Raw genomic sequence first — 16,505 nt, forward strand, 5'->3', positions numbered from 1 at the left:
AACAGTAAGGCCGTCTGCAGTTTTTCGTTTTTGACTCAACTTACGACTAAGTCGATTCAAGTACGAGACACTGCAGGCGGCCTTACTGTTGAGGTCAAAAGGTACAATCAAGTGGTGGAATTAAATGTAAATACATACCATTAAAAGCTCAAAATAATTTTCCCATCTAAGTTGTCTGAATCAACAAACTCTATCCAACCATTCTGCATTCCATTCTTCATCGTCGTCTTCAAAGTTGGCCAAAACCTCAGATTTTATTTTGGCGAGGAAAGTTTTCGCTTTGCGTTTGATTACAGATTTTCGACTACCATGGATCTTACGATGACTTTTTACCGTGGGGCATCGAAATCCGTACACTTAAGCACCTTAGTATATGAAAAAGTTATTAGAAAATAGGAACCGAATGTAAATAAAACGTTTGTCATTGACACAGGCGCATGAAGGCTGCTACTTTTGAAGTGTTTCACATTTACTCATGAAAAACTAAGACCAACATGGTAAAATAATGAATTAAATCAACTACTCCTGACTCGAAATCCGTTCACCGTGGACGGATTTAGAATCAAAGGATCAAAATCGGAACAGCTATTTCTGAACTAAATATTTAAATTGAAACAGTCTGATTGACTAAACTATCATTGTAAATAGTTCGATATGCACCTTGAGAGCGATCCCTTCGATTTGTATTCCGCTTATCTTATGTGACTTTTGGTGAAATTATGCTCTACCCGAAAACAAAATGGCTGCACAAACTCCACGTTTGGTGGGATGAGATTAGTTTTTGATTTTTGTGGTTTTAATTTCAAAGCCTTCTTTCCCATTCTATGCCCTAAAAGCTTACTGTCAAGTATCTGAACAGGATAAGATTAATTAGTCCTACATTAATTACCTTTAACCTTCTTTAATTCATTGATATCTCATGAGGTGGACGGATTTCGGTGCTGTATGGATTTCGATCCCGGACGATAGAAGAGTCGTTGATGCAAAATACAGTATGGTCCATAAAAAAATGCGAAAACATCAAAATTATAGTTACGTAGTTACACAGTTGAGAGACTATGTTACATAGTAACATTTTTTTTTTTTCAATAATACATTCACTAGATACAAATGTTTTTTTTATGATACGTTTGCTTACACACGTATATACGAATAGTAAAAATAACCATTTAATGTACAAAAACACAAGTTGAAAAAAAAATTGCATTTTTTTTATGGACCATACTGTAGGTTAGGCACTCTGAACAAAGACAAAGGTTGAAAGGACTAAACGTCCAAAAGACAAAATATTGAAAGTAGCTAAAGATCGAAAGAACCAATGGTCCAAATGAACAATAGGTCGAAAAGGACAAAAAGTCGAAAGGGACAAAATGTCGCAAAGGATGAAAGGTCCTACACCACCCAAGTGCCCAATAGTGAACCCCCAACCAATAGTGGACCCTCCGACCATTTTTGCATTATTACAGCACAATGTTAACAATTTGCTATGAAATTCAATCGGGAGAACCAACCTTACAGTCCTATGATTTGATAACAAGCATTGGAAATGCAATGGAAAGTAAAATTAAATTATTTTTTACAATTCTATAAAAAATAAACACGAGAGTGTCCATTATAGGAATATTTTGGGGGGTCCATAATAGGGAAGAAGAACGTCCCGAAACGGAACATAAAAATCAAATGAAGTGTCGACTATAGGGAAGCAAATTCCTTTTATGGACCCCCAGGGGGTCTACTATAGGGCGAATTCAGTCAGACATTAAAATGTTAATTTCAACGAATAACGTCGTGAATTTCAGTGTTTTAAGTATGTATCTTGAAGAGGAGATGTAGAACTTGGTATTAGATGTCAAGCAGAATCAATATGTTGAAAATTTCTACTCCTTATGACAAAAAGAGCAAAATTTAGCTACTAGGGGGTCCACTATTGGGCATTTTACCCTATGTTGCTTAGCTGGCAGCAATTAACTTCGCTTTGGGGATAATTTTCAATCAGCCCGTAGACCATTATTTCATCTTCTCGGATAGTCTTAGTTCTATCGAGGCACTCCGGTCGATGAAACCTGTTAAGCACGCATCTTACTTTCTTACAAATATAAGAGAGCAGATGGGTGTTTTGGTCGAAAGTTCATTCAAGATTACCTTTGTTAGGGTCCCATCTCACTGCTCAATCTACGGCAATGAGAAGGCAGACTCGTTGGCAAAGGTGGGCGCACAGATAGGTGAGGTTTATGATAGACAATACTAGAGCAACGAGTTTTTCCCATTAGTCCGTCAGAGTACTCTTCAAAGTTGGCAAAGAAATTGGACACACAACGAACTTGGACGGTGGCTATTTTCCATAGTTCCAAATGTTTCTGGGCGAGCGTGGTTCAGAGGTGAGGACTTAAGTCGAGGCTTCATTCACGTGATGTCGAGGCTTATGTCTAATCACTATTCACTAAACGCACATCTGTACAGAATAAACCTTGTCGATAGCAACTTATGTAGGTGCGGAGCCGGTTATGATGACATCGATCACGTAGTTTGGTGCTGCTCGGAAAATGACGCCTCCAGAGAGCAATTATTGGATACCCTTGTGGCCCGAGGTAAACAACCCTTCAGTGAAGTTCGAGGTGTTTTTGGGAGATCGTGATGTTGTCTATATGCAGGCCATTTATAGTTTTCTTTATGCTTCTGCCATCAAAATTTAATATTTTGTCTTTTTTTCTTTCTTTGTTTTGTTTAGTCTCTGCCTTTTTGTTACGTAGAGCTCCATAGCTCTTGCCATCCGGAAGATGCTCCCAGTCGAACCATTAATCGAGCACGACGAAGCGCCACATCGTCACTGACGTCAAATGCCCGGATGAGCAGCTGAAATTTGCTGATCCCAAATCCTAAGCCCCGTCCATCCTTGAACATTGTAAACTAACCTCGAGTCACCACGAGTACTCTGGCTCCTACCCCTCTCGTATTAACTGTATAATAAAACGATATTGATTGTATATATCACAAAGAACCATGGCTCCGTAAAGTGTTATACACGCATGAGCCTACCAAGTAAACGAACTTGAAAAAAAACCCTGATTAATCCACCTAGCGGTGATGGTGCCTTTCTCGTGCATTGAAAAATAGTATTTTGGCCATTATTCTTGAGCCCATAGTCCGATCTGGCCAATTTTCAATAGGAAACAATGGGAGAGTATTCTGCGTCGAATGCAACTTGTTGCGAGTAAATCGGTTAAGGATACCAGATCCAGCATCGGTTAAGAGTACCTGAAAAATGAGTGACATTTTTTTTGGGTGGGTGCGCACAGACGCACACACATACACACACACACACACACACACACACACACACACACACACACACACACACACACACACACACACACACACACACACACACACACACACACACACACACACACACACACACACACACACACACACACACACACACACATACACACAGACATCACCTCAATTCGTCGAGCTGAGTCGATCGGTATATAACACTATGGGTCTCCGGGCCTTCTATAAAAAGTTTGTTTTTGGAGCGATCATATAGCCTTTACGTATACTTAGTATACGAGAAAGGCAAAAAGTATTTTGGCCATAACTTCCGATCCCATAGTCCGATCTTTCTAATTTTCAATAGGAAACAATGGGACATCATTCTGCGTCGAATGCAACTTGTTGCGAGTAAATCTGTTAAGGAAAAGTGCCCGAAAAATTAGTGACACTTTTTCACGCGATTATTCCGTAAAAAAAAGTATTTTGGCCTTAACTTCCGATCCCATAGTCCGATCTGGCCAATTTTCAATAGGAAACAATGGGACAGGATTCTGCGTCGAATACAACTTGTTGCGAGCAAATCGGTTAAGGATAAGTACCTAACAAATGAGTGACATTTTTTAATCAATTTTTCGTATGAATTTGTATTTTGGCCATAACTTTTGATCCCATAGTCCGATCTGGCCAATTTTCAATAGGAAACAATGGTAGAGTATCCTGCGTCGAATGCAACTTGTTGCGAGTAAATCAGTTAAGGATAAGTACCTAAAAATGAGTGACATTTTTTTGGGTTGGTGCACAGACACACACACATACACACACACACACACACATACACACAGACATCACCTCAATTCGTCGAGCTGAGTCGATCGGTATATAACACTATGGGTCTCCGGGCCTTCTATAAAAAGTTTGTTTTTGGAGCGATCATATAGCCTTTACGTATACTTAGTATACGAGAAAGGCAAAAAGGATGAAAGATAAAATATGAAGTAAAAAGGAAAAGCAAGGAAAATAGAAGCAAAAATAAAGAAGGACGAAGGAAGAAGGAAGAGGAAAGACAGAAGCAGAACGAAGGAAGAATAAAGTGGAAAGTAGAAAGAAGGGAGCAAGAACAAGAAAAAAGAAGGAAGAAAAAGAAAGAAGAAAGAATAAAAAAGAAGAAGGAAGAAGGATGAAATAAGTAGGAACAACGTCAAAGAAAGGAAGAAATAAGCATAAAGAAAGAAGTAAGCAAAAGGGAAGCACACAGAAGAAGGAAAGAGGAGAAAAAAGAAAATAAGAAGGAAGAGTGAGAAGGAAGACGAAAGAAGGAAGTAGGAAGATAGAACAAAGAAGGTAGTCCTTTTCGACCTTTTCTCTATTCCGACCTATGGCCCCGTTTGACCTTTTATCCCTTTCGAACTACTGTATCTTTCAACGGTGCAGCCGATCTATGACTAAAGGTCGAAAAGACCAAAAGGTAGAAAAGACTAAATGTTGAAATGAACAGAAGATCGAAATGGCAAAAGGTCGAAATAAACAACATATCGAAAGGGAAAAAGGTAAAGGAAGAAGGAAGATAGGAAGAAGGAAGAAAAAGGACGGATGAAGAAGGGAAAAATAAAAAAGCAAAAAGGAGAAGATAGAAAGAGAAAGGAATCAGGATGGAGGAAGAAAGAGGAAGAGGATAGAAGGGGTAAGAGGGTAAAAGGGTAGCAAGATCTTGTCCCAACCTTTTTTTTTCTTTTCGACCTTTGGCCCTTTCGACCTTCTGTCCTTTTCAACGTTTTGTCATATCGAACTTTCGTCCCATTTCAACGTTTTGTCATTTTGACCTTTCGTCCCTTTCAACTTTTCTGCGTAGTAGAAAGGAACAGAAGATCGAAAGGACAAAAATGTCAAAAAGGACACAAGGTCCAATTAGCATAGCATAGCATAGTATAGTTACGGTGTACTTCATAAATTGGATACTAGTGATACTCATGTTTATTTTGAGATCTCCATTCAGATTACTATCAGAAATCAAGGTGGGCGTGGTCCTTAAATTCAATCTAGGTCAAAAATCACAAAAGTAAGAGGATTACTACTCCTGGCCACGCCCATTTCAACTGACAATAATGTCTAAATTAATATTACTTAAACTAATTGGTTACGGTCAGCGGTATGGGAAAAGTCTAGTAACCGATGACGAAACACTTCAACTGATAAGTTAAAGTCAAACATATCGATGAATTCGTTGAAGCGTCGACTGATTAATCGAATTGGTTCGTGTAGTGTATAGTTGCTAGTCTGTGGCTCTAGAAGCAAAAATAGACGTTGACGAAAAGGTCTTTCAGGTGCATAAATATTTAACTGCGACAGTAGTGCTGGACAATCGACGTGACCCGTGAGCAGCTAACCAGCAAACGTAGCTTGATCGGCGATCCGTCTAAACTCTAGTTTAATCATACGACATCGATCCTCGTACGGTGGCAAGTTCGTCGGATCACGCTACCTTAGGGATCGAAGAGCGTATCTTGGAAACTTCCGTTGAACGGCTTCAATTCTAGCGATTCATGTGGCCTGGAAAGGGCACCAAACAACAGCGGATGATTCCAGTATTGATCGCACAAGGGAACAGTACGGTGATCTAAAGCATAATGGATCACGGAATTCGCCCTCAATTTTGAAAATAAAACCCAATTACGATTAGTTCGGGCTACAATGTCATCGTAGTGAGATCTGTATGTAAGTCCGCTATCCAGGATAACGCCAAGATCCTTAATGTGCTTAACGCGAGTGAGCAATCGACATAGTCGAAGATGATTGGTGCGTTTTTCCGGTGATATGAAATGATGTTGCATTTTTCTATACTTAAGTCCATAAGATTTCTTGAGCACCAGTCCGCAAGAGTATTGAATTTTCACCGTAACTTGGGAGGGGAAGGAAGTGCTGATGTAGTACTTACTTAATAAGAGCTCCCCGACTCAGCCACACCCTCATAAGTACCATGGAGTTGGATATCAGGGAAGGTATTCATTGGGTCTGGATTTACCTGTAGTTGGCAAAGTGGCCATAGTAGATCTTACACCGTAACATACCACGCAAAGGTGTCTACCAAGCGTTACGAGGAGAAAAGGACAAAATGTCCTATATGACCAAAAGTTGAAAGGGACAAAATGTCAAACGAATAAAAGGTTGAAAAGGATAAAAGGTAAAAGTGGAAGGAATAAGGAAAAAAAGAGAAGGAAGAAGGAAGAAGAATGAAGGATGCAGAAAGTATTTTCTGATATATTGTCCCTTTCGACCTTTTATCCCTTTCGAATTTCTTTTTCTTTCGACCTCCTGTCTCTTCCAACATTTTGTCCTTTGGACCTATCGTCGCTTTCGACTTTCTATCCCTTTGGACTTTTTTTATTTTTTCGACCTCTCGTCACTTTCATCTGTTTGTCTATGTCGACACATTTGCCCTTTGACCTTTTGCCCCTAGTCTTTCGACCGTTTGTCTCTGACACTCATGCGATCGCGTTCACTCTGGCCGAAAGTTGTTTGGCCGAATATACCATTTGGTCGAACAGACCATTAGGTCGAAAGTCATTAGGCTGAAAGTCATTTGGCCGAATAGGTCATTTGGCCGAATAAGTCATTTGGCCGAATAAGTCATATTACCAAATAGGTCTTCTTCTTCTTCTATGGCTCTACATTCCAACTGGAACTTAGCCTGCTTTTCAACATAGTGTTCTATTAGCATTTACACAGATGTTTGGCCGAATAGGTTATATGGTCGAGTTGATCATTCGACCGAAAAAGTTATTTCGCCGAACAAGGCATTTTGCCGAACAATTCATTCGGCCGAATAAGTCATTTGTCCGAACAAATCACTCGTTATAACAAAATTATGTAACAATTATCCCGAGCAGCACACATCCCGAGTAGACGAAAATAGCTCAATAATATCAAATGTTGATAAGATAGCAAAATGAGATATGGACATGATTGATATAAGAGATAAAAGATCAGACGACAATATCAATATTTCGCACTAAAATATCATGAGTATATCAAGATATGTTATTTGTAATAAGTGATCGATATCAAGTGCCATTAGTTTGTTCTTATCCATAGCATATCTTGATATTTAAATGATGTTTTGGTGCAAATTTTTGATATTGTTGCCTGTTCTTTTATCTCTTATATCAATCAAGTCCATATCATGTTTTGTTATTCTGTTCATGGCTTCTCCCCGGGATGTTGTACAAAAATCAGTAATCACAGTAACTTATTTGTGATCGGATTCAGTCGCAAATAGGTTGCTGCAACCTGTTTCACTTAACTTGTGCTGCTTGGGATAGTTATAAGTGTTACAAATAACACTATCTGCAATAAATTCTTCATCCCGGATGAAGAAAACAAAATTGCATAACCGTCATAACACAATGTGCTATATAATCAATACGAAAAGCATATCCGCAATCTATTTTATTGAATTCTATTCTAATCTATCCAAAATAAGGCAATAGCACTACTATCCTCATTTGTACCCAAAAGAAATATAACTACCCAACGATGAATGCCAAGAACATTAATCTACCATTTCGCAATAAAAATCTCTCATTTGGGGCCACCATACAGCAATTATTCCACAATCATTAACCAAGAACAACCCACCATAATTATCGCGCCTCCCGATACCATAAAGCCATTACCGACGCATAAAAACGAAGCCCTTTGAGCAACAGTTGCTTGAAGCGCCCGACACATTCCAGCTTTTTCCTCTTTCTCATCAGGAAAAGGCCATCGGTCTCGGAACAACTTCCGCATTTCCGTCGTCTTGGTCGGCAGTCATTTATCAATAAGTCAACTCTTTGTGGCTTGAAAGCTTGGGCTGGGCAGTCGCAGCCAGCCAATTGCGTAATTATTTGAAACGGGTTATGGTGGGCGCAAGGGTTATCAACCCAACCGTCCTTGGTCCTTGCTATGTGGGTAAGCGAACACAAAATAGCAATTGACATCCTTTCTTCGTACGAGCGAAAATCGCTCGTACCCGGGATAAATTAATGTTGCGTGTGGGTTGTGCATAAACTAAACGCAAAGTACATAAGCATCGAGCGATACAGTTCAAACGTATGTACCCAAGAAAGAGTTTGAGCTTATTTATAATTTAAAATATGCGTGCGCGATGATTATTTTAGCGATTGGGTAGGCGTGTCAGCTGGGTTTCTGTCCCAGTCTTACTTCAGCGTAAACCAAGGGTTGACAACTGCTATCGGGTGGGAAGCATCATGAAATTCAACAAAATTATCCAGCTGGAAATACACAGAATTGAAATTATCAATTTGGAAGCACTCATTGAGATGTGCAATCGTTCACACTTAGTTCAGCTCGGCATTTTTTGATTCTTTTGCCGAGATCCGCACAGCCGAGCGCTCGGTTCGTGACTTTCTGCTGATATCTCAGCCGAAAAAGCAATTTGTTTACTGCGGCACTCAAAGGAGCCACCGTAATCATACGTTCATTCAGCCGTTATTTCAGCTAACGAACTTTAACCGAGATTTGCACAGCCGAGATCGGTGAAAAAATTTAAGTGTGTTAACTCTGCAATATCTACTTCTACACTTGAAATACAATTCTTACAATTCTATAGATACAGAATACTGGAACGTGCTGGAAGACTTTAATACCAAAAATTTAAGCTTCTTATACAGATATTGTGCAACACCAATACAGAATTGTAATGCTTTTAGACAAGGACTACCCCATTCTATTTCAAATTTATCATCCGCGTTTATAACAACTTTCGAACTTCCTTTTAGTGACAGTTCATTTATCAACATAATTAGGCCACATATTTTAATATTCCTCCGTTGCATTATTATTAATATTATTATGTCTTTAATAATGAGACTGCAATTTTCGCATTAATATGTCAAGTTCAACTCCTTCCAACTAGTCTATTCAACTATGTCTTATAAACTCTATTACACACTTCATCTGAATTAAGATCGCCCACAGCGAAGGGAATCGAGTTTCATCGATCTAATTAATTAGGGACGTGAGAGGCTCGGCTACAAATCTACGTATCTGACAACTTGTGAAACTCGAGCTAGCCGGCCATACCTGGCACCACCCTCGCTGCCGCCGTTTCCTTCACTAACCATAATCAGTTCAATTTCACACCTCGTTCCAAGTTTATGCATCAGCTAATAGAGTTTGCCTGCAATTAAGTTGTATCTCATTATGCTTCGTTGGCTTGAGTTATCTCATGATGAGCTCGTCCTTCGCAGGTTATAACGTCGTATGGACTGTTATGTGTGGAGCGCCCAATCTTCACACCTACCGTCAAATTGACAAAAACCACCTCATTACTTCGCAGCCCCGAAGGAATATCGTTTCATTATTTATAACATTATTCGTCCTTGGCCGTCGCCGTGTGCTACGCCGGCACAGATTTCACTTATCAGCATACGGTCCAAGCCGAATCCGGCCAGGAGAAGGGCTTCCCGAGCGAGCGCTGTCATCAATCACTGTCAATTAAGGTGAACATGAACATTGGCTCTCCCATGTGGATGTGTACGGGATAGGCCACCTTCCGGCCCTAGAGATGCGTGCCGATTTGAGAATAGTCACTGGGATTGAGGTATAGCATTGGTTACATCCCAATATGACATGGAGCAGGTTCAATTAGTCTTGGGATTTGTGGCAAACAAAGTGACGAAATGAGAATAGTGAAAAACTTAAAATATCAATTAGTGTTGAAAAACGCAAAAACTTACTTAAATTGATTGCATGTAAGGCACTGCAATCGCTAGGATTTATATCGGCATATCAATCTCACATCAGAAAAGAATAACAAACCAATAACGTAATGGCAATTTCTGCAATTGCTGATCGTAATACGATTTATTGTACCGGCTCATTACTCTACCTCCGCCAAAGTCCCAATAGTAACCCTTCAAATATTTATGACCAAGTCTTCCAACTCCGAGCGGGGAATGGAAAGTGCATTAAGTGATTTTCATCGTTTCACTTTTTCCACCTCATCATCATCATCATCGTCGTCGTCAACATCACATGGTCGTCAAAGCGTGGAAGATGTCGGTCGGTACCGGCAATGCTGATGGCTTCCCTGTCAACAAGCTTGAAGTCCCAAATCAACTTCTTGACTGATGGAAATGAACGAAAAAAAATTGTGGAAGTCCCTCGAGATTCATGGGCCAGTACGGATTGATGACGGCACGGGAGGACGCAAATACTCGAATTCTGCAAGCTAACGCTTAAAGGTAGCAGAGGCACACTGATGGTGGGGTGCTAAAAAGTGTCGAATCATCATTCGAATCGACATGGAGGATTTTTTGAACGATTCAAATTTGTGCGATGGAACACTGTGAAAAATAATACATTTTTAATCGTGAAACCGTTGTCCTCAGCAGCTTTGGCGTTTTTCTGCTTAAATTGTTACTAACATAATGTGACCAGCTGTATTTTTCGACTAGGTTTTACAAATTTATTTCAATTCATACAGTGGCCGTGCACAAGATCGCTCGTCACGACAAGACAAGGAGATATCACGACCAGCTTTACATGGTCCACCTGGAGCACGGCTCCACCACGTGGAAGGACCTGAAGCTTGTCCGCGCTATGAATTACACCGTCGTTGACTGGGAGCGATATCGGCCAGTACACCGCGATGTCACGCAGTGCACCAACTGCTTCAACTTCGGGCACGGCACCAGAAACTGCCGCATGAAGCCGCGCTGCAACAAATGTGGCGAACCCCATCCGACCGAAGAGTGCGACAAGATGGAGGTGGCTGATCCCAAATGCGCCAACTGCGGCGACAAACATCGGGCTACAACCAAGGACTGTCCAAAGCGGGCGGCGTTTTTGGAAATCCGGAAGAAGGCCTCCACCAGGACCCTGCCGAAGAAGAACCGTGTTCCTGCTCTCAACGAGGTGAACTTTCCAGCCATCTCGGCTCCCCGTCGGGCGATTCCAATACTTAAACCGTTACAACCGTACAAGCGACTGGCAGCGGCAGCTGCGTCGTTTCAAGCTCCAGAACCATCGGCACCATCCACTTGCGAATGAGCCCCTCTCTCTCCTCCTGGGTTCTGTCTGCAGTCGGAATGAAGCCATCCCACCAGATCATCGCGCAGCTCGTTACCGGCTGCGCGGCTGCAAAATTCATTTCGACCAGGTCTTCACTCTTGGCATGTTCATTATTGAAAATTGCTGCTAGGATGGGCCTGGTCTACTGGAACGCTTGCTCGCTCAAGAGCAAAAGCATCGAACTGGCTGATTTTCTTGAGAGAAGGAGATCGACGCTGCAAAGTTTTCAGCTGAGCATCATCGAGGCCATCGAGCATGATTGAAATATGGGATCAGAAGTTATGGCCAAAATACTATTTTCTATGCGCAAAACACGCTAAAAACACTCGCTCATATTTTTTAGTATTTTTTTGCACGATAAAGGCACCTATACCGCTAGGTGGATTAATCAGGGGTTTTTTTACTACATTTTATGATACACGAGAAATGCATTATTGCCACTAGGTAGATTATTCTGGGTTTTTCAAATTAGCATAGTATGGAATAGCTTTCTTTTCTTCTTCTTATTCTTCCTGCCAATACGCCCCCACTGGAAAAAATACCGAATTGAAGCTGTGTTCATTAAGCACTTCCACACAATTATTAACTGCAAGGTTTTTAAGCCAAGTTACTACTGTTTTACATTCGTATATAATGAAGCTAACACGATCAAACTTTTATGCCCAGGGAATTCGAGAAAATTTTCAATCAGAAAATTTCCCAGACCGGACCGGGAATTGAACCCTGCCACCTTCAGCATGGTCTTGCGCTACAGCCACGCACCTTCCCACACGGCTAAGGAAGGCCTCTCAGAATGGAAGTAGTCTTTTAAAGATGGCATTATCTTCGCCTTACAGAGCTTGCTGACGTTTGATCATCTTTCTCTTGCACGCGCACGGAGGGGATAGGATTTGTTTTCATCGGGAAACGCTTCCGAAGCGTTTCCCGATGAAAACAAATCCTATCCAGTCTGTGCGCGTACAAGAGAAAGATGATCAAACGCCAGCAAGCTCTATACAGTTCTGACGCTTCCATTCACAGAAAGCGTTATTTTTGTCGTTTGCTTTTTACCGGGCAGATGCGTTCATTTATATAAGGATCTATCTCCCCTTTCTTCTTCATACCGAGCAAACGTGTCCTTTTCAAGAAAGCACTTTGCATTATACCGACCAAGTGCGCTCATTCAAAGAAAACATTGCCTTCTGTCTTTGATTCAAACCAAAATCCAAAAGCATTTAAACCAGATAGAATTCAGTAAATATATCAATGATAGGTAGAGTAGAGTAGAGTGGGGCAAGAGTACGCACTTAGTTTTCAATCGATCATGTGGCCCTTATGAAGCAAGTTTCTGCATATCAAATCAGTGTCGATGATTCATATACTCTTCCTTTATGTTACCCAGTGGAAAAAATATTGAAATTATTAAGATTCGTTTTAGTAGAACCCTTATTGCAAGACAAGTGAAAAACGCACTCTTACCCCACCGGTGGGGTAAAAGTGCGCATCGGGTGGGGTAAGAGTACGCATTTATCCAATCATGTGCTTTAAGTATATATTAACACAAATAAGAGTTAATAACATTTAATGAATCATTGGCAGTGGCTGATTTTCTACCCGCCGCAGCCACATCCAGGCGCTATAGTATATGCGTAAAATAGCCAGCAAGAGTTAACCGCCAGAAATTTGTATGGCGAAAGACATCTAACGCTGGTTTTCTCAAAATTAGGAACTTTTCATGAAAAACTATTTGGTACCGGTTATGAGGGATGGTGTCCGCTACTATGCCTACCAAATATTTTTTCGATTAAAGTGCTTAATTTTGAGAAATCGAACCTTAGATGCCTTTCGCCATACTGATTTCAGAAAGTTAACTCCTAGTGTGCCGCTGTAAGCACGCTCAAAGCAGTCGATTCATTGATGTTTAATGAGCATATATTAGAGAATGTTTAAAGATTACGTATCTCTTAGAAGGGGGAGGTGGTCCTAAAAATGTACACTTTCATACGAAAAACCATTGTTTTTTATATATACAAAAAAATACAAAGGTAAAAATATATATATCAGGTTTCGCGTGGCGTATACAAAGGCATTTTCCTTAAAGAAAGTCCACCAATCACGTAACGTAAAATTTGGCTATTTCATCACCCCTCCCCCCCTATCTTACACTATTTGTATGAATCCTCTAAAAATTATATGGATCGTCACACATCTCACAACCCCTCCCAGCTAAACGTTGTATAATTTATGAATGTTTCTTTTGATTAAATGAAATTATCATTTAGATGAAATTGTGTTTTCGTACTATGTTTAGGTGTACAACAAGTCCTAATACAATTTCATTATTTCCGCTTTGTTCGCTAAGTCCTTTCTAACCCCGAATTACTTCAACTTATCCTAAAAACTTGTGATAATTCCCTTTTTTCTTAGTTGTGGATCTTTACGCTTTGGAAGAAGTCTTATTTTGGCCGGAGATACGGGTTTGCCATCATAACTTGAAGATTCATATGCGTACTCTTGCCCCACCGGTTCCTGCGTACTTTTACCCCACGGTCCCAAAAATTATTCAAGTAATGGTTTTGACTTCTTGGAAAACCAACCGGATTCGTGTTCTGTACCATAAAGTACTCTATACAATAGGTTATCGAAATGGTATAATGTTCACCTGATTGAACGTATATATGGTAATGAAATACTAGTTGCGGAAATCCAATTATTTTTAGCAAAATGACCAAAAAGTTATCTAACTCCATATCTCCCTTGTTGTTTATTCAAATCGTTCACAATTACACATGATAATAGTTGGCCAGAATACCTGTCAAACTGATACAGTGCTGCTAGTTTATCTTTTTTTATTACTTCAAAAAATCGAAAACGTACTCTTACCCCACGCGCACTCTTGCCCCACTCTACTCTATGTATTTTAGCTGAATTCCGCTAAATGGCATTCCGTGAAATCATTTCCGGTGAAAAAGAACATTCCGCGAAATGTATTTCGGAGAAAAGGTGCTTTCTGCTAAATGTCTTTCGGAGAATTTAAACTTTCCGCGGAATATCGCACCGCGAAATTGTATACAAACAAAAGTCGTATACAAAAAGTCTGGCACCAAAATTAACACTCGTGGAGCTGACATAACCAGTACTGATAGTTTTCGTGACTGTCATGTAAAAGCGAAAACTGTTGCATTTTCATTTTCAAGGGACCAAATGAAAATGTAGCCATCTTCCGGCCACCTGTCACATCACAAGCAGTCATGATGAGAATGTTGCTTTATTTTGAAAACTAAATTTCTAAATAGTTTTAGAAAATCTGTGCAAATAACAATGACTAGATGTTAAAATGATTGTATTGTTTTTTGATTTTCGAGTTAAAAGTAGCTCGTAACTTGTATTTTTCCGTTGCATAAAGAATCTACAACTATCAATTTATAAGTCTAATATTACAAGTAAAGCGCACTAATAACATTAGCAGAATTTACAAGTAACTGTTGCATAAAGAAAATAAAGTACAAACTGTCAAAGCAGCTCAAGGTATGGTACACGGTCAGTCGCACCCACCAAGATCCAAGATCGCACCCACCAAGATAAAATGCATCCTTGCCTCACATTAGCAACTACCCACGAATGAGGTCACCCAAAGCACTGATCCTTTTTGAAAATTCCTTGCATCCCTGGACGCCAAACAGATTTTTGTGATTGAGACAGACAAAACAGACAGCATGGTGGGGAGCGGGCCATTTGGCATAAAATCATTTGGCATAACGCTATTTGGCATAAGGTCGTTTGGCATAAAGGCAATTTGGCATAACGGTCAATTGGTTTAATTGTGACCAGCGTCAAAAGTAAGGGTTTTTCAGCATAACGGACATTTGGCATAATTTTTCTTTGCGTTCGCTTAATGGTGACTAAGTGGTGCGGGAAACACCCCGGAATAGAAAATATAACACCCGTTGATAACAATGTTGAAAAAAACATTATCCTCTCGTAGAAATAATGCATTTGCAATGCAATGCAAAAGTAGGCGCATGCCCGGCTTAGAGCAATGGTGGATGTAATCCCTTCTTTAAAAGTAAGCGCTTGGCCGGATTATGGCAATGGAGGATATGATCTCTTCTTTAAAAGTAGGCGCTTGCCCGGATTAAGGTCATGGTGGATGCGATTCCTTCTTTAAAAGTAGGCGCTTGGATGGATTATGGCAATAGAGAATGTGATCCCTTCTTTAAAAGCAGGTGCTTGGATGGATTATGGCAATGGAGAATGTAATCCCTTCTTAAAAAGTAGGTGCTTGCCTGGATTATGACCATGGTGGATGTGATTCCTTGTTCAAAAGAAGGCCCTTGCCCAGATTGAGGCAATGGTGGATGTGATCCCTTCTTTAAAAGTAGGCGCTTGCCCGGATTATGGCAATGGAGGATGTGATCCCTTCTTTAAAAATAGGCGCTTGCCCGGATTATGACAATGGTGCTTTAAAAGAAGGCGCTTGCCCGCGCTTATTGAGGCAATGGTGGATGTGATCCCTTCTTTAAAAATAGGCGCTTGCCCGGATTATGACAATGGTGCTTTAAAAGAAGGCGCTTGCCCGGATTGAGGCAATGGTGGATGTGATCCTTTCTTTAAAAGTAGGCGCATGCCCGGATTAAGGCCATGGTGGATGCGATCCCTTCTTTAAAAGTAGGCGCTTGCATGGATTATGGCAATGGAGGATGTGATCCCTTCTTTAAAAATAGGCGCTTGCCCGAATTATGACAATGGTGCTTTAAAAGAAGGCGCTTGCCCGGATTGAGGCAATGGTGGATGTGATCCCTTTATTGAAAATAGGCGCTTGCACGGATTATGGCAATGGAGGATTTGATTCGTTCTTTAAAAGTAGGCGCTTGCCCGGATTGAAGCAATGGTGGATGTAATCCCTATTTTAAAAGTAGGCATGTGGCCGGAAAAAGTCAATGATGAATGTGATCCCTCCCTCGGAAGTAATTCTGCCGTTTTGTTATTTCGTTCTTCCGGAAAATGTCTACCATCAGTCTAAAATTATCAGAAAACAGCCTCGACCTACTTTATCTACGCTAAACAATACATGAAATATCCCTTTCACTTTCACAGTTCGAAATGATGCCAAATATTCGTTATGCCAAATGACCCACACTTTTGTTGCAGTTCAAAATAATGCCAAATGTCCGTTA

This window comes from Armigeres subalbatus, chromosome 3, assembly GCF_024139115.2.
Source record: "Armigeres subalbatus isolate Guangzhou_Male chromosome 3, GZ_Asu_2, whole genome shotgun sequence".
NCBI classification, from domain to species: Eukaryota; Metazoa; Arthropoda; class Insecta; order Diptera; family Culicidae; genus Armigeres; species Armigeres subalbatus.